The 27,535-nt window shown below is 38.4% G+C and overlaps 1 long non-coding RNA gene across 1 annotated transcript in view; it reads right to left on the reverse strand.

Annotated features, from left to right (window-relative positions):
• Window positions 1–473: 473 nt before the first annotated feature.
• Window positions 474–27,535, reverse strand: part of LOC125610511 — a 33,144-nt gene continuing 6,082 nt past the window's right edge. Inside the window, exons 2-3 of the long non-coding RNA XR_007340502.1 lie at window positions 12,107–12,224; window positions 474–925 (exon numbers count right to left, since the gene is read on the reverse strand). This is a non-coding gene — a long non-coding RNA (uncharacterized LOC125610511). The remainder of the gene's footprint in view (window positions 926–12,106; window positions 12,225–27,535) is intronic.

Below are 27,535 nucleotides of genomic sequence, written 5' to 3' on the forward strand. Positions count from 1 at the left end.
AGCCATAATTCAAAACAAAAAATAAGAAAGCGTATTCAATATCATTTATGGAAACAAAACATTTTACTCTTAATAAAATAGTAAAATGTGCTTTTTAAATGTTAACATTAGATCATTATGTTTAGTTTCTGTTTTATGTATGTTTTATAATGTACACACTATGATCAAATTAATATTAATTAATATTAATTTTAAATCAATATAATTTAAAATCAATAAACAGACTGATTGGGTTGAGTACTCAAAATTATTTTAAATGGAACACATATTCAAAAGTATGCTTGGAGACCAAGAACATGGTCTGCCTGGATTTGATTCCTAATTATTCCCCTTGCTACCTGTGTGACCTCAGACAATTTACTTTCTTTGCCATTCGTAAAATGTAAATTATAATAATAACATTCATCTTTTAAGGTTGTATGAGTATTATAGATAAGAGACTGAGAAATGCAACTGGTATGTAGCTGATATTATTAAAAATTATTATTTTTATTAAAATGACATAATTCATGTGCAATATATTCTTTATCTTCCTGGAAGAAAGGCCACTGACCAATACAGGTAATGTATTGTATGGGTGGGGTGAGGAAGATGCTTTCATATGCCCCAGTTGGCATTCCTGAGTCTTGCAGCTTAGGAAGTCTTTAGGTTTGAAAGAGTTTTAGAGATTTGGTCCAGATCATTTATTTTACAAAGAGGAAACAGGATCAGAGAGGTTCTCTAATTTCCCAGGGATCATACAGCTTATGAATCACAGAGCTAGGGTTTGACTGAAGATCCATGAGGCCATAGGCCAGCTCTCTCCTCCATATCACACCACCCTTCCTCAACTCTGGAGACACACAAAGGCATGCAGGCAGTAGATGAGGCTGTTGCTCTGCTGCATCCAAGGACTTCTCTGCCAGCATTTTTCCTTCTCTGATGTCTGCAAATCGGAAGTCATGAGAAAAATGATATTAGTGTCTTCACAACAATGTAAAGGTGACAGCTCTAAAGAATTTCAGTCAACATTAAAACATGAAAGGAGCCCAAGCTAACCACAATCCAAGTAGCTGGTCTGCAGGAGGATGAGAAGACATTTTTCTTCCAAGAGCATTATGCTATAAATCAGGTTGTGATGAGTTGGCAAACACCAACACTCACTAACTCCCCACCTGCTTTGGTTTTTCTTCAGAGCAGTTATAAATAACATGCTATATATGCCACCTATTTATTTTGTTTATAATCATCTGCTTCGCTATAGTGCAAGCTTCATGAGGGCAGGAGTTTGTTTTGTTTACTGCTATATCCCCAGAGCAGATATTTTTAGAGTGAATGGATATAATTTTTTGAGTCATGTTTGCTGCTTTTGCTTACCTTTGTCTTCTATAATATACAGTTACTGATTTTCTAAATTAAATTTTATACATGCATCTTAGGCACCTTATCACCCAGAACTGGTTCCTTTACACATATGAGCTTTCAAGGTTTTGATTAAAATGTACCCTTGCAAAATAACATGTGAGCTAATGCCTATTAAACTTCCTAATGCCAGCCAAAATATTGTCTCCTCAGGAAAAACATCTTAGGGCCCCAGGCAAGTCACCTCCCATGTTAATGATTTCCATTGCATACTATAATTTTCCTCTCATTGCATTTACAACAACTGAAATTAAATCATCTTATGGATCACTTACGTTCATTTGACTATCTTTCTTGCTAAACTGTAAGTTTCATGAGGACAGGAACCATGTTGTCCATCAATGTGATTCAAGGACCTAATAGAATCTGGCATATTCTGGGCATTCCAAAAGGGCATGCCAAATGAATAAACAAGCAGAAATGTAAGCAGAAAGGGATTTAATAGCACATGATATAAGCTGTAAATTTGGTCCTTGAAATCATGTATGCAAACTCTGGAGAGGTGAATAATTATTCCTTCAAATGAAGCCAGTTCCTAGCTTTTTCATCTAAAGTCAATGATATAGAGTTACTTTTAGGAAGATCTTTTATGTTGTGCCTTCTATATTCCTCAAATATGAATATTGCAGGCTTAATAAGAAAAACTTTGATCTCCCAATAATTCTGCTTTTGACCCCTAGTGAATTTAACTGTCCAGGATTCTGGTTTCCTTCCAAAATCTATATCTGGTTTTAAGATAAATTTTCCCCAAATAAGCCATAAACAATGTCTTAATGATTAAAGAATATTTTCCTTTTAAATGCATAAAGCAGAGGTCCTTCAGACTTTAAAATTCATGATCTTTGTATCTACACACACTTGCTCTCATTTCCAAGTTTGCATCGCTGTTAGCCCTCAGAGTGAAATAATATCATTTTTCCTCATGGGTATTCTTCCTTCATCCTAAGGGAGGAAAATAGAAGCAAAATAAACCAAGTTCTTTCCATGTTAAAGAGATATATAGGAGCACGTGCTACCATCTCCACGCCCCCAACCCAAATACATACCCATAACTCCCTGCCAAAGTAATAGTCTGTTCATCCTGAAAACATCCTTAGAGCTTAAGAGGTCACAGAGGAATAAGCATCGTGACACTGAATATGTGGAGCTGGTCTGTCTGGAAAGATGCAATGATTCCATTCAGTCCAGGAAAGTCACAAACTTACCTGAGAATTTCAGAATGTAGAGACACCATGGGATAATGTATTTGCTTTGAGTGGAGAAAATTTCATGTTTCAATTTAATTGTACACGAAGTTTGGAAGAGTTTAAAGATTCATGAGGGTTTTAAGACTTTCTGCTGGCTTAGCAGTGGTTTGAATATGAGTTCCATACTTCACATTTAAACAGAAAAAAAATGTATTCTTTGACTAATAGCAATGAGGGGGGAGAAATGAGACATTTTATCATGAATGGGAAAAGTAGAGAAAGAACATCTTGAGAAGACAGTCTTCTTTGTGTAATCTATTCCTTCCTACCCCAAATCACAGAAGTACAAAGGCTTAGAACATCTCAATTTCACAAGTAAATAATTTAGAACATGAGGTGAGAAATGGACTGGCACATTGGCTTTCCACCCTGCCACCCACTGAAAACACCAAGAACTCAAAAAGAGCATTGAGACTGGAGACCTACCCCCCAGGAACTCTGATATAATCAATCTGTGTGTGTGGCCTAGACATCTGGATTTTTCAAAGCTTCCCAAGTGATTCCAAAGTACATGTGGGATTGAAAACCACTGGGCTAAAGGGATTACTGAGATCTCACAATCCGGAGAACTCATTAATATCCAAAAGTCAAAAAAAAAATGAAAGATGTAAATCAGTAATTCTGGTTCTGCCACTGGGACCTGACTGGCAAAGACAGCAATGTAGGGTGTACCTAAAAAGAAAATATGGCCAGGAATATCTGCTGGGGTGCTAGGATTCCTCCCTCTAGGACACCTGGCTTCTTTAGGGGTTCAAGGCTGACTAAGAAAGACGAAGCCCAAGCTGGTGGAAGTAAGTAAAGCAAATAGGCCAAGGACCCTTTGATGGGAGGAAAGGAGACATGTCCAGCTGCTTTATTAAAGAAGGCATTCTGGGGTGGCCTTAGTGATGTCTCTCATACCAGAGAAAAGTGGCAGTTTGTGTTCTTTGTAATGATCATCTTTTGGGCAGTCATGCTTTCTGGATGATATCCAGGAGAAATAATATAACCAGATCTTCCCGTCTTTTTCAATTTTCTTCCAGAGTAGTAAGCAATGTCTATCATTTGAATATCTCAAGTTGCCTAACTTTTACATGGAAGGAATGGAGCACATGAGTATTGAGAGGGAACTATTTTTAAAAAGGTTCAAGGCAAGGGTATTAGAAGTCCTAAAACAAAAAGCTAGAAAACCAGAAAGAAAAGGGGGAAAGTGTAGGCAGTCTTAAAAGAACCAGTTCTTAACTGATTAATGATCAGTCAATGATATAGAGTTACTTTTAGGAAGATCTTTTACGTTGTGCCTTCTATATTCCTCAAATCTGAATATTGCAGACTTAATAAGAAAAACTTTGATCTCCCAATAATTCTGCTTTTGACCCCTAGTGAATTTAACTGTCCAGTAAGTACTTGTATACCCTGACATGGTGTACTCTAACATTAACCCCCAAAAATCTTAAAAGTTAACAATATGAATGACTCCAGCTTCAGAGGCTAATATGTGGAGTCTTAGAGGATGCAAACAATGGGAAGTCTCCTGAGGAGACCAGGCTTACAAAGGACTGACCCTATGACTAAGTGATCAAAGAGAGCATAGTAGATTTTCAAATTGACCCCAAATTTGTCCAAAACCAAGAAATCAAGCCAAGCAATGACTAATGAAATTTGACAATGAAAAAATGTGAGGAAGAGAAAGATGTGAAATATGAAACAAACTGCAACAAAGGTAAAATGTTTTGCACATTAGAAATTAAATTTTGCTAAAAGTCAAAGAAGTCTCAGAAGCCTCCGTTTCCAATATGATTCTGAGGATATGACAAGCACCCGAAGCCAGAACATACAGAGTATTCAGATAAAGGATAAACTAAAAAAAATAAAGGTCCAGAAATAAGGTTTACTTTTAACCATTTAGTATGTAAATACTAAACAGTTAAGCAAAGAAGCATGATTAATATGTTAATATTAGTTACACAGAACGTAAACATACCTAAATAAATTGAAGAAGAAAATTATGTGCATTTCACCCACTGGTCTTTACCAATTAATAATCCTGCTGCTTTCAAGTCCAAAAAGTAAAGAAAACCACTGTTTCCAGCAGTTCTCAAAGTTTAGCGTAGGTCCTAATTCAGTAGATCACATGATGCGATCAACAAGCTGATCTGAGAACCGCCATTTATTTCTTCAAATGAAAATACCCCAGTCAACTAGCTGGATATACTTTGGTGCTAAAGTGGAATTGAGGCAAGATAGAGGCATTCTTTATCCATCCTACTAGACTTTAAGAATTCATCATGTACTCAAACATGAACGGTGCTGCCATGTGTATGTTACCAATTGTCACTGTAAGAGTATGTAACAAACCAAAAATACTTAGAGGAATTGAACAATAAATGTTTCTTTTTCACATATCTGGGGTGGTTGGCTAGACAGCAAGATGCCTCTGATATCTTAGCTGGGCTCAACACCTTGAGTTTTGGCTGGTTGCCTCAGCTGGGACATCTACAGCAAATTCAGCTCTGATCCATGTGGCTCCAGAAACCAGTTGGATTTGTTCTCATAACCAAGACAGAGGAGGAAGAGCAATCAAGTCCAAACATATGTGCATTTTTTCTTTCTGACTGCATCATTTTTACTAACTTCCCATCAGCCCAAACAAATTGAATGGCCTATTCAGGCCAGCATAAAAGTATGACCACAAAGTTACAGCAAAGAACACGGATATGGGAAGAGAATGAAGAATTGGAAGAATTTTGCAATCTACCATATCAAATTATCCAAGTATTATTTTAGTACCATGCTAGATATTATAAGACATTTTAAAAGTTCATTTAGTGGCCAATAGTGTCAATGTATTTTACAAAATAAGAAGAATGACACGTTAAACCAGTGGGCACCAGTAGATTATGATAACATTTTTAAATGGGATGGGTGTAGAATGAAATGGGAGATTGGATACAGATTAGAGCCCATCACCCATCGTAAGACCAGTATTGTTTCATGAAACCTTTGACCGGATGTAAGAATGCACACATATGCTGAATCCAGGGAAAAATAGGTCTGTCGATTTCAGAGGTAAAGGTTGAAAGCCACTGTTTTAAAGCATACAGACCTAAAGTAAAATTCTTATTATTTGCATATGCTTCATCTTTCACTGTGGGTATTTTACCTTGTGCCTTACTGCCGTCAGTGGTTCTCACTGATGAGTGTGTGAATGAGGAGTACTTCAGCAAGAGTGAAACCTAGATCTTCACTAGGCAGTGTCCAATGAGCCAGTTGTGGGGCAGTGAAAGTTTACCTTGATGATATGTCATGTGCTCAGATCTCAAAGGAGCTTACACATTGTCACAGAAACATAATCTAATGCATAACAAAAAATCTATAATATAACTTAATTGAATGTGTTATAATCCAGTGGTAACTGGTAATTGAAATGCAGATTGAAAACAGTATTAAGATAAAAATAACTCCACTGAAAATGGAGACTGGCAGTCTTTCTGGGAGCACTTTTTTTGGGGCTTCTACTTTGCACCAAGGACTTAACAACAACCCTATGAAAGATCTTATCATTATTGTCTAGTAGCGTTGTGACTTGGAGCATGTTGCTTCATTTCATTGAACTTCCCATTTCCCTATGTGTAAAAATGGTAAAACTCATTTTGCAGAATCCCTGTGAGGAGCTTAGCGCAAAGTAAGAATGCAAAGAAAAAGCTGATTCACCCTTTATTTACCTCTGCAACCCCCACAGCACCAAGCAGGGTACCTAAGCACACATCAGATACCCAGCTAGTCAGCTTGTACAAAATGGATTATACTTTCTAGAGCCAGACATCCCCCTTTAATGACAGGAATTCTAGACATAAAAAATGACCTCCTCTGTCTTGAAACAGACAGCAGCTGATTCCTCCATCATCTTGGTAAACGTGTTACCTCCTCTACCCCCACTGGCATTGTCTAAGACCGTCTCCTTCTCCCTTCTCCTTGTCTCTTCAGAAAATGACGTTTTTTTGACTTCTCCCTGTGGTTCCTTGATGAAATTTTATGTTAAAGTTTAAATACAGCTTCTCTGTATTCTGTAGGTGGTTCTGAAACATTTCTAAGTGAATATGAGTCCCATTCCAACCTGGGACTCATATTCATTTAGAAATGTTTCAGAACCACCTACAGAAGAAGAGTCAGAATTAGTCTGGAAATAACTCAATATTGTTGAGTTATTTCGAGACTAATTCTGACTCTTCTTGTTTGCTTCACCCATTGTCCTCTTTTGCAGAGTAATAGCACTATTGGAAATTTTTAAGCTTTTAAAAATGAAAATTTATAGCCTTGAATAATAACAGATGAAATGTACCAGGATTATTCTAGAACATATAGAAATAAACATACTTTTCTGAAAAGAGGCAAGGTAATTCTCTTCCCCTTTTTTTTGGATTGACACTAATTTCAGTAGTTAACTTATCATTTTCCTTAGGTAAACTTTACATCTCTTTGCAATATTGCACTCTCCTAGATACCTTTAAGAATATAAATATTCTCTTTAAAAACCATCTGATATTGATTCTAGCTATCTCCAACCAAATAACCTCATACCTAAAGATAAGTGTTTCTTTCTGGGTTTGGGATTAATAATAACTCACTCACAGCTGGGTTCAAAACAAGGCAATCATTTTGGAAGTAAGAATGCATTTCTAACAATTTTCAGATCCAAATGAATATTGTAGATGCGACTTCTTATCACAAAATAAACATTTATGATCCCTAATAAGACAGACCAAGAACGCCTTAAACACATAGGATGCACCATTAAATTGATATGTATGAAATACATTGTCCTGACTTGTTATTATTTGTATTTATTTTATCCTCTAAAAGACAAGATTACAAGAGACCCGAAGGAAAGGATGGGAAATGATGCTTCCAAATGAAATGCATGGAACAGCTGAGCTGAAAGATTGCCAAGGCTCTGAGGACAAGGCCAGCATTTAATCAAAATAATTCATAACTGCAACTCAATTCAATAGAACCTTAACTTTGGCAAATAGAATTTTATGGTTTTGAGTACTTTGGAGTGATCCTAAAACCCCAAACCATGTCATCATTTTTAATGTTGTTCACAAGCTAATTTGAACTGTATGTGTTGTAACCTGGTCATACTGGAGCAATAATGGGAGAAAAGCATCTGAGGAATCAGGTGTCACGGAGGATCGCTCTGACAGAGCCTGAGGGCACTGCACACTGGTACCTCAAGTTGGCTTTGTTATTCGTTTATCATTGAATGTGAAGAAATCTTATTAATTTTGATATACATTTTATTACATTTTAAAAGGAAAACCATATTCCAGAGGAGAGATAACGGGGTTCTTTCCCTTAAGAATGAGTGAAATAGCAACCTAGAATCTTCTCTCACAGATACAGTCAAGACCCACAGGCATACAGAGTATTGCACCCAAGATGGCCCTTTTAGACGTGTCCTCAGTGGGTCACTCTGATAGGCTGACATGCAACATGACCAGTAGAACCCAAGGTAATGGACCCATTCCTCCATTTCCTTCATTGTTCAAACACTATGAATCAGGGAAGAAGCTATCAGCACTGACCAAGGCTCTGTAAGCATAAAAGGCAAAGACATATCTGGAATAAGTATTTATTACTGTGAGATTCATTTTAGGATTTATTTTTAGTGCTTCAAGGACAAAATGGATCCAATGAAGTCAACTTGCCACCAAGTAGCTGATAGGCCTCAGCTCCTCTGAGGAAAACCAGGGCTCAGCCTAGTTTCTGATGTGGGCAGATCGGACTTTCAGAAATGGCAATAGCAGTATCGACCTTCAAAATTGAGAATCCATGCTCTTCCGCTCTCCTGTAGTCTTTATCTCTGCCTCAGTAGCCTCTTTCAAGTACCATTTTAAAGTGGTCAATGACAAAGCCTGGCTAATGACAACTTATCTGAATTATTTGTCTAGTTGATTGTTTTAGTGCCATTTCAATGGTACATGTTTTCTGGCAAACATTAATTAACACATATGATATAAAAATCATATTTCATTAAAGTTTTCTCATGTCCATCCACATATATTCCTCCCCAAAAAAATCTTATCTCTAGTCTACAAATCTTTTCCTTCCTCTCAGGCTCTTGGTCCGGCTCTTGATCAGATGAATCATGCCATTCATCATTGCATGAAGCTTGGATATATTATCACCTTGGGCCACTTCTTCTCCCTCATAATGCAGACAGCCAGACACATGCTCAAAACTTTACTATAGGAAGATTTTTTTTCCTCACATTACTTTTCAAAGCCTCCCTGCATAGGGCTATATTGCTGCTACTACCCATTTTCAGCCTGCAATCCTGTACCAAGCCAACCCGTTCACAAATCAGCCTTAGAATTTTTTCTCCTTCATCTGGTTGGATGTACACCCCTTCACACCTGATCCTCTCCCCATATGGCCATAGGTTTGAACTCATGGAACAGAGTGATTAGGGACTGGTGATCTGGGATGCTCATGCCCTTTTGGCCATGGTCTTGCATATAGCACTGTGCTGAGCACACTGAACTCTGATGTTATGAAATACCCACATGAAAGAGCTACAGGCACCCGTCTGTTGTTGCCAAACTTTTTCCTATTTCAGAACTTTCTCAAAACTCATGGCCGTTGGGGGTCACAGGATATATGATTTAGAGCAATATTCCTAGATGTGAAATGTGTTCTTACAATACTTGAAACGGCCTAAGTACATGTTTCCTCTTTTATGACAATGAATGAAAAATGAAACAAACTGTCTTATACTTTGGGGGAGAATGTCCCAACATGCCCCCAGGACCACTGGAACCCCAAATATTTTACCAAAGATCCTTAATTTTTAGTGGAATGTATCTACCACCCTTTGAACTAAACACCAAGACCATCAGAATGCTAACCTGTCCCGCATTTCTTGACCAGTTTGCTGTCATCAGCGTCATGAAACAATTGATATCCTGTGAGCTGTCCCAACAGTCTAGATTTTTTCAGCCACAGCACAGTAAGGGACACCGAAAATTAGTCCAAGGTCAAAACTATGAGTATACAGTGTTTTCCATCCTCTTCCCTAATAGGGCAAGAAAAAAAAAAAGCCCCATCATCAAATCAATGGTTATGGTGTAACAGGCATTATCCATCTATGCTAACAAACTAGTTCCACTCAACCAGAGTCCTGAGTCAAAGCTGTGACTTGATTAAGTCTGTGGTAGTCCACTCTCATTTTCTAGAATCCATCTGTTTCTTCAGGGATCAGAATGGTTAATTAAGTGGAAATGTGATAAGGAACCACACTCCTACATCCTTGAGACCCATAAGTAGGGTCCCATGGTGTGATATTGCTCTTCATGTCCTATCTTGGCCAGGAATGTGGGCAGGCAATTTCAAAGGCTTCTTCTTGCCCCCCCTTCATTATCATAGTTCTTAGTTCATAAGTTAAAGTTCCAAGTTCATCAATTCCAATTATATACTTAGGAACCCCGAAAAAGACAACCCACGAGGCCACAGTGCAAGCCAGCAAGTTCAACGAGTCTATTGCATAATCACTCAAGTAAATAACTATGAGTCCTGTTTTGGAAGAGCTGGAGGAATTTGTACCTTATATCCTTGTCATGAGGATGCCATGAGGTTACCATGGAACCCCCACTGGAACCCAGAAACTTCTTTAGGCACTGAGTTCTGGGCCCCCAAACTGGCCCAGGTCCAAGAACTACAAATGGGATTGTGGCTTTATTTGGGGGTGATGCCCTCAGTTTCCTACTCTTCCATGACTGTTTTCTGTGATTAAGAAGATGCAGTACATTGAGCAATACTTTGACTTCTCTATTTTACCGCTAGCAATGTTATTTATATTCTATTAACTATCTCTCCATAGCTCTCTGTAGATTTCGCCTCCTTGGCTGCCACTCAACCCTGGCAGTTTTCCCAAAAATCACAACCTCCTGGCTTCTGGCAGTTAAGTGCCACCACCTGGCCTCTATAGCTTTGGCGCTCCATAATCCTCATTAGTATCAATGAGGACTGTGACAGCCTCTTCCACCATCAGCTTCTGCCTGTGGAGGAGAACCATGTGGAAGTAGATGAAGACCACCCAAATGATAATAAACAGAGGCTGTTTATTCAGAGCTTGCTAAACAAGGGAGTCAGTCACCATCACTTGTGTTTGGCATAGACTCAAAGGCAGGCAGGGGAGAAAAGAAAAAAAAGAGCTTGATAGTGAAAAGTAAGGGAAGGTTTTCAGTATGTTCTGATAAGAGGCTATTGGCATGAAGAAGCTGGAAGCAGGCTAAGTGGAAGTGGGCATCTTACAAGATTGTTTTAGGAGCAATCTAATCAGAAGCAAAAATGAAGAAGATAGCCATTGCAGCTAAGTCCTGATCTCTTTGCGGGGGTGGGGGGAGGATGCTGTGAAGTTTGTGGTTTGGCTTCCTAGGCTGTTTGTAGCAGAGACTGTGACCACTGTCCTTTTATCAATTCAGTCTCTCAGCTACAATGGAACTTCTTAGTGATGTTAGCATCTCTCTTTCCTGGGCTTGGTATGTTCTCTGGCTGGTCCTATGGAACATATTTCCTGCATGGCTTTCAGACTCATAACTCATCTATTCCACAATGTGTGCTTCCATGAACCTCTTAATCCCCTCTTGCATCATCTGCCACAGGAATTCAGGCACTTCAACTGTGGGCCATTGTTTTTGGCAAGCTTTTGGGGTCTTTGCCAGGTTATTAAATCCTGTATCTGTGAAATAATATCCCCAAGTTAATAAATTCACTCTCATCTAGTATCATGTTCCAGATTCCTGGTCAAGCAATTTGAACAGCTCCTACCAGATGCTAACTCTTGTAGTTCCCTTTCTTCCAAAACCCTATCTGGGTTTTGCTTCAATTTAATTCTAATTATCAACCTGGTGGGCAAGAGAAGAGGTGAGAGCAGATCCTCAGAGGGACACCTACTGCCTTGCAAGAAGGATGCCTCTACAGGTGTGCTTCCACCTAGGGAGAGTGCTGACTCTTAATAAGAATAAGTGGGTGACCTCTGCACTTTTGACTGTTCAACAGAATCTTAGAAACCAAAACTTTTGAGGGTATCAATCAAAATGCTTCGATCTCATGTGTCAAGGATCCTACATTTTCCCAGTCAGGACCCTAGTCTCAGCATACCAAATCTTTCATTGACGATTCAATCTTCTTAAGAGCTTGACAACTATATTAGCTGTCAAATTTACTCTTCAGCCTCATCTGCTCACACAGTACAGACAGTAAGAGTCTCTGAAAAGAGCCTCTCTGTCAATGTTCAATTGTTAACTGCCCTCAACTTTTCACTATTCCTGTGTATGGCCTCAATGCAACCTACTAACAACAAGGCAATTGCACCAGTTTTAGCAAATGGACTTCCAGTTTGTGTCATAATATCTGTGCCCCACATCTCATTGCCAGATTAGCAGAGAATGATCCAATCCCTACCCCCTACTTACCTCCTGCCTTCTTGGGTCATTCATGCTACCAAAAAAAAAAAAAAAAATGTTCCTTGGGTCTTCTGAGAAGATGACATTGAAAAAGAATTAAAATGCAGGAAGTATGTGAGTGTAACACCTGTGAAAATTTGAAGGGAGAAAGAAGGAAAATTGAGCATTAAAGGTCCAACTGTGATGCAGAATAACAAAGACTTAGCCAACCCAATTAGTTGTGTTGAAAATGGGTGGAGGGGAAAGTCCATTAGAGAAGTTCCACATTGAGCATAAGTTATTAGATAGGGGCTGCCTGGGAAGCTGGAAATGGTCAGTTAACTGCGTTTTTTTGCGACTGAACAAATGTCAATAGCCATTCAAGAAACATGGCGGCCACATCATCCCAAGTCACAGGTGCTTTCTTTTTCTTGACTTTGTTGATCATGACTTCCAGACACATGCTGGTTAATAGCAGACATCTTTCTCTGACTTTTCAAATTTGAAATGAACATCTCAAGTATTTCCCCTCAAACATAGCTTGGCTATTTATTTATTATTCAGACCCTCTTTATCATGTTAAGGAAACATGTTCTATTTAGAGTTGAACTGAGAAATTATTAGGAATGAATGTGAATGGCTACTCAGCATCCATCAAGATTTTTTTGACATATTGATATAATAATGTTAGAGTTCTTAGGTTACTGCTTCTTGGTTTTTGTCTTTGTCTCCATTTCTTTCAAACTTTTTCCTTGCCTTGGGCTTGATGACTGAGCTTAGTTTTCTTGCTTTTACCTGCACATTTGCTAACAACCAATATCTATCCACCTCTCTCTCTCTCATCCTTTCCCTCATCAGGTCACCTGTCTAACCCTCAGCACACAGATCTCAGTACACACATACTCCAGTCATTAAAGGAATTCAATAATTGTTGCTTTCTCTTAGTTTTAGAACTCTACCACATTTGTTCCATGCTTTAAGTACACTATAACTTTCTCTAACAAAAATCCAGTGTCTCTACTCATTGGATTTGATTCAAATGATGAATTTAAGAAGAACCTCCCAGCACAAATTCTATTCTAAATGGTAGGAAAATTATTGACTTAATTACCTATAGCACAATTTCTACAAAATAGACAAGGAATGGTCTGCTGTTAGTTTAAAAAAATAGCAGTTTTTTTCTCCTTTCTTACCACCCAGTAGCCCTCAGAATATCCTATTCAAATATCTGTACCAGGTTGCTCTTTCACAGCTGCCTGCCTAGATCTTTCTATTTAATGTCATACAGGAAGAGGGCAAATGCTTTAGAGCTAGCTTTTCTGTTGTAGACTATTACTACACTCTATGTCTTCTATTAGAGAAAATGTTTAAAAATAATTTGAGGCTTGTGGTATTTAGTACTCTATTGTCAGCCTTTGATTTTATAGATAGAAACCATTTATAGGCCAACTTGCATGATCTCGATATTGATTCCTGGCTTTTAATGGCCCTTTGGAGCCTTTACCGTAACACCAAAAAGGGATCAAAATGGATGGGAAATGGGCTCTTGACAGAGCAGATTGCAATCCCAAATGGTACAAATGTCCTAGCTTACCTACTCTTTAGTTTCCTCCCAGACCATTTGATACATCTTTTGGTAACCTGGATACATGACCTTCTGTCATAGCATCCTGCTTTATGCTGATGACATATTCCTATTATCATTCTGAGTGTCCTCAAGAGCAACTGAGCTTGTTGGGCAATTACTACTCTGAGGAACAGCTCAATATCAATTAGACCAGATCAGGATTGCTTCTTTCGGCAAACACTGCAGCATTTTGATAGCAAATACACAGCAAATCTATAAAAAAAGATTAACTCATTTCATTATCTAATGGGACATTTTGCAACCAATTCATCCAAACAGGTTCATTAGAATGCAGTCCAGTACAAATTTAAATAGTCTACAAGATCTACCATGGTAGAATTAGACTGCTGGTTAGGCTGGTTTTCAAAAGCCTCATGTCAGAACTCACTATTGAAATTGGATCATGCTGCCAAGATCAGGATGGGGGCAATGGAACTCTGCAGCAGTGTCCTTGCCCCAACCAAATGCCCTTACACTCTTCCTGCTGCTTAGAAGTATCCTTTCACTAGATTCTTGGGCTTTAGCTCTTAAGGCCCAGGATGTGTATGTGTTTTTTGGTGGACAACTCTCACGGCCCTGGGGTGGCTTTGTCCTGCAGGGTCAGAAAGCCAGGAAGTTTAGATCCCAGCTCCCACCATAAGAACGCATTGTCAATCGATCGGATTGAGTTACAAGAGTGTGAAAGTCCAGCTCCCCTGTCTAGGGTGGGAAAACTATGAGGTCAATTTGTACCCTAGATTTATTCTACTGATCAAAGTTGTTTTCCAACAGTCTCTGCTGGAGATTTTATCTTTGTCTGGATTCCTCCCCATCCCTGTTCTGCCTCTCCCTCTCCATTTCTTCTGGAGACAATTCCTTAATAAAGCACTTAAACACAAACATTTATCTTAGGGTCTGCCTCAAGAGAACCTGACAGGACACGAATGGCCAAGAGTTTTCCACCCAGCCTCAGGTTTGGCAGTAGGAAGTAGGAGGCTGAGCTCATGAAAAGAGTTACATGTATCAACTATGGGGAGAGGAAGGAGAGAAGTCGGGAACCAGAATGGGCCTTATGTCTCTGAATGACAATGGGTTCTTGTGGTGGGAACTGGGATCTAAACTTCCAGGCACTCCTGGCTTTCTGACCCTGCAGGACAAAGCCCCAGTGCCATGAGAGTTGTCCACCAAAGAACAGATACACATCCTGGGCCTTAAGAGCCAAAGCCCAAGAAGCTAGTGAAAGGATACTTTCAAGCAGCAGGAAGGGTGTAAGGGGATTTGGGTGGGGCAAGGACACTGCTGCAGAGTGCCATTGCCCCCATCCTCTTTCAATAGTCCTTCAGAGACTTAACTATAAATACCCAAAATGGATGGAGAATGGGCTCTTGGTAGAATAGAGTACAATCTCAAGTGGTGCAAATGACCTAGCTCACCCACTCTTTAACTTCCTCACAATTTGGGGTATGCAAGAAGCAGACTGAGGTGGCGGTCCCCACACCCTTGGGATCCACACCTGTGGAAGGTCAGAGAAGAGAGAAAAAAAGGACAAAAAAAGAAGTGAGTCTGGATGGCTTCTCAGGGAAGCCCTCTGCCAACCCCATAGGAAGCCCTGGAGCTGGATGGACAGTCCTTCAGAGTTGGAATCAAGCCATCTGAGAAGGCTAAGCTTTTGTCAATAAGTCATTGAGTGATGGCTCTCCCAGAGAGGGGATCAACCTCAGGCCACTGGAGGAATAGCCCTCCAGTCATGAACAGGACCTAGATAGCACTTCCTTCCTCAAAAAGCCTATCAAAGTAATAGCAAAATATAAAAACTAAAATCAACTTGTAGTTGCACAGGAATATCAGGAGAGGTATTTCTTGCATCCCAGGCCTTCTGAAAAAATCCCAGCACCAGAAACCACAGAAGCTGGATGAGGATGAATGGGGGCTGTGAGATGGATACTTCACTGCAGAGTCAAACAGCTGAGCCTGCTCTAGCTGTGAAGAAAATCAGGATAGTTCAGTGCCAGGGAAATCAAATCGAGTGAAGAAAGTATTCTCCAAATAAGTGAACAGGGAGAGAAGCAAATGTTAAGCAGAAGCAAATTCTGTTGGAGATTTAAATAAGAACTAAACGTTGGTCACCCCATTTTACAAATAAGGAAGATAAAACAAAAGGAATTCAATATCCTGGCCAAAGCCACATGCTTCTTCTTTTGTTTTAAACAGTTTTATTGAGATATATTTTATATGTCATAGAATTCACCCATTTCATGTGTACAATTAAATTATGTCTTAGGAACTTTACCAATCTGTTGGAACTATTACTGTTACAGTTTTAATCTGGAGTGTCCCCCATGGAGTGTCTGTGTTAAAGACTTGGTTGCCAGTCTATGAGACTCTTGGGAGGTAGTGTAAACTTTAGGAGGTGGAGCCTTGTGGAAGGAAGTTAGGTCACTGTGGATGTGCCCTTGCAAAAGATATTGGGTCCCTGGCCCCTTAGCTCACTCATTTCTTTTTATCTGCTTCCTAGCTTCCATCAGATGAGTAGCTTGACTCTACCCGGTGCTCCCTACCATGATGTTCTGCTTCATCACAAGCCCAAAACCAATAGCATCAGCCAAACATGGACTGAAACCATGAGCCAAAATAAACCTTTTCTCCTTTTAATTTGTTTATCTCAGGTTTTTGTCATAGTGATGCAAAGCTAACACAATCATCATTGATCAATTTAAGAACAATTTTCTCCCAATAAGATTACTCACATTCACTTAATCCCTGTTCCTACTCCCAGCCCCCCAAAACACTAATCAACTTTCATTTTCTATAAATTTGCCTTTTCAGGATATTCCATATAAGTGAAATTATGCAATATATGATCTCCTTTGCGTTTGGCTTCTTTCCCTTAGGATAATGTTTTTGAGGCTCATTCCTGAAGTAGCACATACCAGCAGTATCTTCCTTTATAGTGCTAAATAGTATTCATTTGAATGTCTATCAGTTGTGTTGACCTCTTCATGGGTAGATAGATGGGCATCTATCTAGGTTGTTCTCAGTTTTGTTTTGTCATTGTTCTTGTTACTGTTGTTTTGTCTTTTTCTTAGTACTGGGGATTGAACCCAGGGCTGCTTTACCACTGAGCAACAGCCCTAGTAATTTGTAGATATTTTAATTTTAAGATAGGTTCTCACTAAGTTGCCAACGTTCTCATTAAAATGCTGAGGCTGCCCTTCAATTTGCAATCCTCTTGCCTCAGCCTCCTGAGTTACTGGGATCACAGAGGTGTAACACCATACCCAGCTTCCAGCTTTTTACTATTATGTAATAATAATGCCATAAACATCTACAGATTATACAGCTTCTAATTCGTTTAGCTAGAACACAAGGTTAGTCTGAAAAAAAGTACAAATTTCATCTTAGGAAACAGCCTTCTCTAATTTATTTGGACAAAGCTATCTTCCTGGGCTTCAGTCACCAAGCTATATTGTTTGTGCCATGCCAAAACTCACCCTAGCAAGCCCCTATCACTAGGCCTGCATCCAGAGTAAGATATGAGAGAACCCCAGGTGGAAGCCACTTAGGTTTTAAAAAAAAAAAAAGATCCTGGAGGAAAAGGAATGGAATTAATGTAGGTAAAGTACATAGAACAATATACAGACCATGTGTGTGCTCTATAAGTGGTTGTTATTGTGATTAGTGTTCATAAAATTATGGCTTACTTAACTCTTTTATTTTTAAGATTATAGGAAACATATTTCATTTCCCCTAAGCAAGAAAGATGTTTCTTATTTATGAAGTTATAAGTTAGTAATTAACTATAAATCATAGTAATTGTGAAATCTATGCATTGCTATTTTGACCTGCCATAGAAAATTTAATATGTGGTTATATCATTGAGCATGCGGTATCAAGTAAAGCAAAGGTATCAATAGCATATAAACTACTTTTTGCATATCAGAAAGAAGGGCAGTATTAAGTATTATTATCATTATTTGTAGGTTGCTCAAGTCATTGTTCTTTTAAAGTTTTATAATTCTATGAAATAATTCCAAACAAGAAAACTTTAGCAAATATTTCATTCTTCTACATTACATTGAAAGGAAAAAGAGAAAGAAGATTAGCATCAACTGAAAGCTTTGTGGTCCCTTGTGAAACTTTATCAACACTATTTGGTTTTAGACAGGTTTCCAAGTAATTGATATAAAAATTCTTATCTTTATTGCAATATCATCCAATTACTCTTCAAATTATGTCAAACATTGGAATTAGAAATCAATTTTGGAGCCATGCCTGTAATCCCAGCAGTTCAGGAGGCTGAGGCGGGAGGATTGAGAGTTCAAAGCCAGCCTCAGCAACTTAGTGAGGCTCTAGCAACTCATGGAGACCCTGTCTCTAAATAAAATACAAACAAGGGCTGGGGATAAGGCTCAGTGGTAAAAGTGTCCCTGAGTTCAATCCCCAGTACAAAAAAAAAAAAAAAAGGAAGAAGAAGAAGAAGAACTAAAAGTTTTGTGAAAATATATTTTGTTTCCCAAAATAGTCCCCTGATGTTATTTGTATTGCTAGAAATTAGCAGACTTAAAAATTTCGATAGATATAGGATTGCCTATAAAATAATTACACCCAAAACAAAAACTGAATTTTTGCCTGTGAGGGGCAGGGATCTGACCTCTTTTTTCCTCTATTAAATAAAAATTTCAAAGATGTTGAGAGCCACAGCCAAACGGGCCCCAGCAAACTTCCAGCTGCAGGCTGATGATTGGCTCACAGCGGCCCCAGCAACATCTAGCTGATTGGCTCCTCTGCGGTGATGCTCATTGGGCTGTTTCCCTGCCCTTTCAGACCACGGAGCTGCTCATTGGGGGACTTTTTTGGCTCCGCCCACATGACCCAGCCAATCGGCCTCAAGAGCAGGAGGATTGTGGGAGGTGGAGAGAAGCTTGTGTGGGAGAGAGAGGCTTGTGGAAAGCCGGTGGTGGCAGTTGAGGCTCTGAGGGTTTTTCCTGAGAGGCTGTTTTGTTTGGCGTGTGTGGTTCTAAAAATAAAGTTAGTTTCTTTTGACAAGTGGCTCCTGATTGTGCGCAGCCTGCTGCGGCACAAAGTAATTTTAAAAACCCGTTAATAGGAAGTGACATATTTCAATGCTAAAATTGCAGGCTGTTCAGAGCTTGAGGTTCTCACTGTACTCACAGGGGCCCCACATGACACAGATGGAGTCCCCTTCTTTCTTTGCCTCATAAATGTTAAGAGTAGCACACACAGCTTTTTCACCGTAGATGAACACTTGGAACACAAAATAATGGCGACCTTCAACTTGCATGTTTCCTTAGGCTTGGTGCAACTGAGTTTATATCCTCAGTGTGACAAGGGTAAAGACTTCCCATTGAACACATACGTCCCCATTGTTGTGGAACACGCTCAGTGGTTGTCCTCACTCAGCACATGGTTAGTTGTTAGTTTTTGTTTCTTTTTTTTTTCTTTTTTGTTTTAATTTCAAGAAAAACTAATGAGTTTCCAGAAGCAGGGTGAGTGCTTTGGGGCTGAATGTGATTTAAAACCGGCAGTAAAAGAAAAAGAAGACAGGGAAGGTAGCTGGTTAATTGACCTTTATTGTGCCTTCTGGTTCATTTAGAAATGGAAATTAAATTAACATGATAATTCAGTCCTACTGTGTTAAGGCTGCTATAAACCCATTAAATTTTATAGCCATTGATTTAGCATTTTTTTCTATTAACTGGGTTTAATTTTCAAAATTGTCATGCAGGTTCTGAAAAGTGGCTCATTCACCCTGAATCCTCCAAGTTACTGATGTGCAGCCTTTCTTTAATAGTATTCACTTAATTATTCAAGCGCAGAGGGTCCAACTGCCTTCAAATGCCTGGATTCATTTGACAACTAAGGCCACTAAAAGTCTGTAAGAAGCAAGGAGAGTTAAGGATGGGAGAAGTCAATGAAAGCTCCTGATGCCATATCAAATTTCCTAAAGATTGTACCCCAAAACTAAACCCAACAAAAATAATACTTTGAACTCCTTTTGGTGAGATCAAGAACCATGAAAACAAACAAACAAAAACTTTATAGTAGTATTTCTACCCTTAAAATGTCTTAACAACATAAAAGACCTTTTAAAATCCAAAGCATTCCTTGTATTTCAGGTTCCCAAACATCTTTTATCTACTAATTTGGAATCATGACCAAAAACTTTTATTCTTGAACTTTTCAAAGATATCAATCTTAACCTGAAGCTTAAAGTTCTTTTCTAGATTCTTCCTTTAGCAGTTTCAAATGTGAGCTTTTTAACAGTAATGATTATCCTTTTAGCTTACTAACTCAGATGCTAAAGTTTTATTTTGAAACCTATGGACACCTGAGGTCTCAGAAAACCTCCAAAAGATTATCTCATTTAACTTCATAGTATCAGTGAAAAGTCGAATCATAGTAAGTTTGCTTTTTTCTTTCCTTTAACACCACAGAAAGACATTAATGGATGGCCCAGACCCACACAGATAACCTAAAGCTTGTTGATACTCCTGGACTTCCAACCCTAATACCTAAACTCAGGCAAGTAAGAAGTGGCCTTTCCTTCTGGATTAAATTGTCAGAACTTTTTCATTATTTTCTTAAAATAGCTCATTTTTTAATGCTACATCACGGCTGGTCTGTTCATATTATAGTCTAAATGACTGTCTTTATGTGTGAAGCATACTTTTGTTAGTTTTGTTTAACAATTGGCAATCATAATTAAAGACCCTCAGAGCATCTGAAGATACTGCTACTGGAAAACAGCACATAATTCACTTCCTTCTGGGCAAATAAACCAGGTTCTTTATTCTCCAAGTACCATTGACTCAGATGATGTTTACACTCCAAGTCAGTTTATTCCCAGAGAGCTATACATACTTTTGAGTTTAATGAATAGCCAGATGTGATACCTAATAGGAAATGCTGAAAATAAGAGGAAAAATGTATGGAAAAGATCATTTTCTTAAAGGGATAGCAAAATGTTGGACTTAAAAAGTAATGATCTGGGGCTGGGGTTGTGGCTGGGGCTGTAACTCAGTGGCAGAGCACTTACTTGCCTAGCATATATGAGGCACTGAGTTTGATCCTTAGCACCACATAAAAATAAACAAATAAAATAAAGGCATGTTGTCTATCTAAGACTGCAAAAAATATTTTTTTAAGTAATAATCCAGTGGAGAAGGGTTCCAAGTGCTTGTTCATAAAGACTGCAGGGGAGAGTCATACCCAGAACTTTTTGTAGTGTTTAGTATTTTTTAGAACATTTTACATATAGAAGGTCTTCATACATTAAAATAATCAGTGCCAATACTTAACTATGTGGCTCTGACTATGCTCTCAGCACTAAGGATTTTATGTACATTGGCTCACATAGTTCTCACATAAAATAACTACAATTACCCTGCCCACCTTACAGATAAAGAAACAAAGATACATACCAGCCAAGCCACCGTGTGGAATGATGGCTATATTCTGTCTCTCAATGTTAGCATTTTCTGCCTGGTGTCATTCATCATCCCCAGGCCTCATGCTGGGTAACAAGGATCATATTTTCCTTGTCCCTTTCCTGCATACTTCATCCCTTCTCCATCCCCCAGCCCCAGCCCATCATAAATCCTAGAATCCTGATCCATTTTCATTCCCTGGTCTTGGGCTCTAACGACACACTTCCTCTAGAGAATTTATAAAATGCTCAATTATGTTAACACTTCAAAACTTGAAGCCTCCGAGCTCTGGTTTGCCAGTGAGGGTCAGATAGGTGTGGGGAAGAGAAGATGAGAGAGTGATGTAAGGGGTAGAGGACATTCAGACTCCTTTTTCTCTTGTTTTTGTCTTTGGGTTTTCAGGCTCTGCTAGGACAGCTTTTGATTTCCTTCTCAAGCAGTGTGCCTGTCACTGGGAAAGCTGCTGAGTTACAGCTAGCTGATCATTCTCCTTTTCCCCATCATAACTCATTTGTGGCTTATCTCCATCATAGCCCATCTCATAGCCTCTATCATAGTACTTTATCCTTACAGGTTGTTCTCCTTTACAGTCCAAACACTTGGAGATGAGTGATGATGATAAAGACTGTAGCTGATTCACAACTACCCTCAAGATTGCAAATAATGCCTGGCTTATTAGTCTCAATAAATAACTGATAACTGAGCAAGGTCATGAGTGACTCAAATGAACCATAGCTGCACCAAAAGATATAAATGAGGGAGTAGACTATGCCTTACTCGTGTTTTCTCTAGAAAATATGTGTGAGGACATTGTTGGGTGGAACTACAAATTGGTGTAACCACTCTGGAAAGCAGTATGGAGATTCCTTAGAAAACTTGGAATAGAACCACCATTTGACCCACTTATCCCATTCCTCAGTCTATACCCAAAGGACTTAAAGTCAGCATGCTATCATGATGTGGCCACATCAATGATTATACCAGCTCCATTCACAATAGCTGAACTATGGAACCAACCTAGATATCTTTCAATAGATGAATGCATAAAGAAAATGTGGTACATATACACAATAGAATATTATTATTCCATAAAGAAGAATGACATTATGGCATTTGCCAGTAAATGGATGGAACTAGAGACTATCATGCTAAGTGAAATAAGTCAATCCCCAAAAACCAAAGTCTGAGTGTTCTGATATGTGGATGCTGACTCACAATAGGCAGTGGGGAGGGAGAAGTAGAGGTTTACCAGATTGGACAGGGGGAGTGGGAAAAAGAGAGAGGGGATGGGAATTGGAATGACAGTAGAATGAATCAGACATAACTTTCCTATGTTCATATATGCATACACAAACAGTGTAACTCCACCTCATGTACAACCATAAAAATGGGGAGTTATACTCCATGTAGGCATGATATGTCAAAATGCATTTACTGTCATGTATAACTAAAAAGAACAAATAAAAATATTTTTAAAAAAATATGTATGAGGAAATCTAACCATATCAATATAAAATAAATACTGATAACTAATTTTGTCATTTTTTTAAGAAGTAATGCAACAAATAAACATATAGTAAAATTATGGATATGATTTATCTACTACACTTTACCTAGAAATCACTTGCCCTAATTCAGCTTATATCTTCCAGACCTATGTGAATATAACCTGAATTATTTTTTCAAGCCAGAGTTTGTGTGTGTGTGTGTATATATGTTCTCTGCTGATGCTTCCCCTAAGAATGGGGTACCTGAGGCTGTTACAAATCGGTTGATTTCCCTCCTTCATTTCAAGGGTTTACCTTCTATTCATTTTCTCCAAGAACAAACCTCACTTTCTTCCTCACACAGTGGTTTTCATGGCTTGGTGCTGTAATTCCAATTGAGAATTCATAATAATGTTCATAACTGTGGCAAAGACAAAGAGAGAGAGAGAGAGAGAGAAGAAGGAGGAGGAGGAGGAGGAGGAGGAGAGGAGGAGGAGGAGGAGGGAAAAGGGAAAGCAAGTAAGGAAGGAAAAGAAATATCAGAAATTGTCACAGTGCATTTCTAACTCTGAGAAGATCTTTATGTGTGCCTTCAAATAGCTCATCTTCTTTCCCAATAAAAGCATAGTTTCCAAACAATGTCTTATCTTTGTACAAGTAGAATGCTAGAAATTATCACTCAACTCTCTGACACAAAATACTTATTTTATCATTTTACTGCATAGTTAAATTGGGTACTCAGATAGAATATGTAGTTTTTACATACAGAGGTATATAATTTTGTTATGAGCTTCTTGAAACAAGGTCCAGAAAGAAAACCTTCTCTACATATTCTATAGTACCTGAGTGACAGACACAATTTCTGGATTGAACATTCCGGGAGCTGAACCAAACTGAACACATTAGTTCTTGCATCATAATTACTGAATAAAAGAGAAAAGGCAATAAAAGCATAACCAAGAAATAGAGCCAAATTTGGAAACCAGGAAAAAGCAAATTATGTATCAAATTGGAGGACAAGACAAATGCATTAATAAATAATACAGGACAGGGTTAGTAAAGAAGAAAATTAAAAGGAAATGGTGGGCTCCTGTAATCCTGTCCACTCAGGAAGTCGAGGCCAGAGGACTGCATGTTTGAAGCCAGTCTGGGCAACTTAGCAAGGCCCTATCTCAAGATGAAATTTTTTTGCAAAGGGGGCCAAGGGTTATAGTTCAGTGGTAGATCATTCGCCTAACATGCTTGATGCCCTGGATTCTACTACCCCTAGTACCACACACACACACACACACACAAAAAGGAAGTAGTGAATTAGTATGCACACATGTATTTCCTAGCTCCATCTGCTAGAAGACCTAGAAATAAGGACACCCCAGGAGCATCAACAAATCAACCAGCACCCAAGTATTTGTTTTTAATGTCATTCTCCCATAAAAGGAACCAGGCCTCTTTAGAGAAATGGCTAATTCTAGAACTGGAGCAAAGAAGAATACACAAGACAAAAATGACTCATAAAGCCAGAAATTAAAGAAGTACTCCAAAAGGGTGGGGGACAGGAGCATGACAGAGGGACAGAAAACAAACAAAAAGAGCTCAAAATTGCTAAAGCTGGAATAATGTGAGGAACAAAATAAGTATTGCAGTACTAAATTACAACCCACAGTATGAAGTCAATACCCATGGGTCCATACTGACATAAGCACATGAGTGAACAAATAAATAAATGGGGAAGAGAGAAATGTCCCACACTGGAAAGTTCCAAGTATTTCTGTAGATACTCTGCCCCTCTGGGAGGTGAAGGTCAGCTCCACACTTTTTTGTGTAAGCTGTGTTTAGTAACTTGTTTCCAAAGAGCAGAGCAAGAGAAGAACATGGGAAAATAACTTGAGAATGGAGAAACTTAGCCAACACTACCTCTTCCTGGTGATTGAGGCACAATCAACAGTGATAAGTCATGTTGTTGGTATGCACCCTTGATATGACATGATGAGGAGGGTACTTTACATTTGTGGTCTTCTTCCTCAAACTAACAACCCTGGTCTCATCATGAGAAAAAAACATCATACAAACTCCAGTTGAGAAACATATTACAAAATATTTGGCCAGCATTTCTCAAAATTGTCAAGGTTGTTTCCTAAATGAAGGAAAGCCTGAGAAACTATCAGACAGAAGGAGGCAAAGAAGACAACTAAATATAATGTGGTAATTTGAATGGGCTCCTAGAACAGAAGAAGAACATTAGAGGAAAATTAGTGAAATCCAAATAAACTGTGGAGACTGGTTAATTAGTACTGCACCAATCTTGATTCCTTTGTTGTGACAAATGTAGCATGATAATATAAGATTAACAACAGGGACAAATGGGTGGCGTAAGAATTCTCTTGGCTATCTGAGCAATTTGTCTATAAACCTAAACTATTCTCAAATTAAAAAGTTTTTTTTTCAAAAACAATAAATAAGGTACAGGCATAGAATTATACACCTAAGTTCAGCATCTAAGTACCTGAAAATTGAGCATAAAATATTTCTTTTATGCCGATCTTGGTGTGTCTGAAAAAGATGCATAAATTGTTCAACTGGCCTGGACACCTTTTAAAAACACATATTGGTTAATCACATCATAAAACCACTAACAGTATACAGAAACCTTTGCTATGTTTGACTTCCAACATCATTTTCATTAGCAAACTACCCCTGGGGAAGTTTTCAATTAAGGAATCCTACTTTTCACAAGTGCTTGCATTTGATCTAAACTGACCAAACAGAATGTCCCATCACCCTGGATACAGTTATAGGTCCAAGGCTCAGGGTAGAACCCAAGTAGAGCCAAGTGTAGTGATCTGGGATGGATTGGTATACTTGTGAGCTGTGTTGGACTAGATAAGCCTCGAGTTACCGTGACCTTCTTTTCTCATTACAAGGAGAGCCTTTGCTGAGTTAAAACACCCCAGTGGGGAAAAGAAAGAGATATTGGAGAGAGACAGATTTCCAATCATGTCTTCTGACACCCAAATCCAATATACCCATAGTTTGCACCCCTCCTTAGAATTTGTCATTTTAACTGATATATGCTTATGTTTCCCAAAGAGAATTTGAGTTGTATTTCTATCGCAACAAAAGATCTTCATTAACAAAAAGTGGGTCAAGGTGGAATATATGAATACTCCACTAAAAAATCATTTTGTCATTAATTTTAGTTATTTGTATATTGAAGTACTAAAATAATGGATTACCTATCCTTTGCCAAATACTGTCAAAGATGTAAGAATCAATTTCTCCCTCACAAAATGTATAGTCTACAGGCAATAAAGACACTGATATATGTATTACTGATGCAATGCACCTCACAAGATGGGCACTTAATGCAGACTAGCATGACACCCTGAGGAAGAGATATTTGAAGAATGAGTTAAAGTAGTGAAATCTGGAGTGGGAAGAGGCTTATATCAAGCCGTAGAGCCGCTCATGCGATATATGGGTGTAGGATGCAAGAGAGCTTGAGGGAACTGCAAGTAACTCGCTGTGACTGATCTGCGGGGAGAAGAAAGGAAGCGGCAAGAGGTGAGGTTAGAGAGATTCACAGGGGCAGCTCACTTTAAATTTTAGCCTAAAGAAAATCGAAGGCTACTGATAATAGTTGTGTTCTGACAATTTTATATATTAACATAGGTAAATGATACATATTTTTTAATGTTTGACATTTATACAAACGTCTTCTTAAAGATTATTCAGGCACACATTCTTTTCCAAATCAAGTCCCTCCTGACTGTTAGCTAAAAATTCAAGCTGTTTGCCCGGGGCTCAGTGAGGTCTCAGGGCAAACATGGTTCCAGGGGTAGTAGATAAACTTAATGGACAATTTAGAGCTGGTATTCCTTCTTGCACATTTGATCAACACAAATCAATTATTGGATCAGCACATGCTTCTAATAAACGCTTACCAGAACACCACTGTACACACATGCTTCAAATTCTCAATGACAATTTTTGTAAAAGTTTTGCTTTGATTGAATAAGTTGGGTGCTCATCATTGTCTTTTTTCCCTTGGAAAAAGCTTACTGGCTCACTTTCTACATTAGGGTACAGAGAACATATCACCACCCGTTCATGAAATTCAATGAGAATTTACTTATAAGAACTGTGGTGTCTGAGGACCAATTTTAAAAAATACAACTCTGGTTCAGTCCAACAAATAACCATTAAGTTTCTACCCTATGAGAGCCACTATTCTGAAAGCTCAAGGGGGACAAGCTGAATTCCCCCAGCAAAAACAAATTTTCTCAATCATGCAATGAAGGGTTCTTTATATATCAAAGTTGGCAGGAAATAGAGAACGAAAATTGTTTCAAACTGTTGTTGGCAGTAAGCTTCTGTCTGTGTTAATTACACTCTATGTTTGATGCTCATCATTCAGTCAACAGTTAACGCATTGTAGCCTTTCTGTGATTGACTAAATACCAAATTACTATGTGCAGATTTTTGGGTTTCTGAGTTTATCAAATTTATATCATTTCCAAACTTGATGATCTAATAGTTTGGGGATTTTTCCAGCTCTAACTCCTTTGATAAATAACTAGTCAATGAAAATATTGAGTACAAATACAGATGCACTCATGAAGAAGGGCTTAAAAGTTTAGAACTCTTAAGAAATATAGATATTTGAGTAAACCCTCCTCACTTTAAATTTGAAAGGGCAGGTGACTTATTAAAGGTCAAATTTGCAAAACATTTTAGTATCATCTACTGATATATAATTACATAAGGCATAGACACCATCAAAAAAATTAATAGAATTTAGATACCTCTCTATACACATATATCTTACGTATTGTGTATTTGGTATGAGTGAGAGAGTTACTAATTATAAGTCAAAGTAAAGGCCATAATTAAAATAAACTAGAAAGCACATGTTTTGTGT

The sequence above is a fragment of the Marmota marmota genome, unplaced genomic scaffold, assembly GCF_001458135.2.
Source record: "Marmota marmota marmota unplaced genomic scaffold, marMar, whole genome shotgun sequence".
Classification (NCBI taxonomy): domain Eukaryota; kingdom Metazoa; phylum Chordata; class Mammalia; order Rodentia; family Sciuridae; genus Marmota; species Marmota marmota.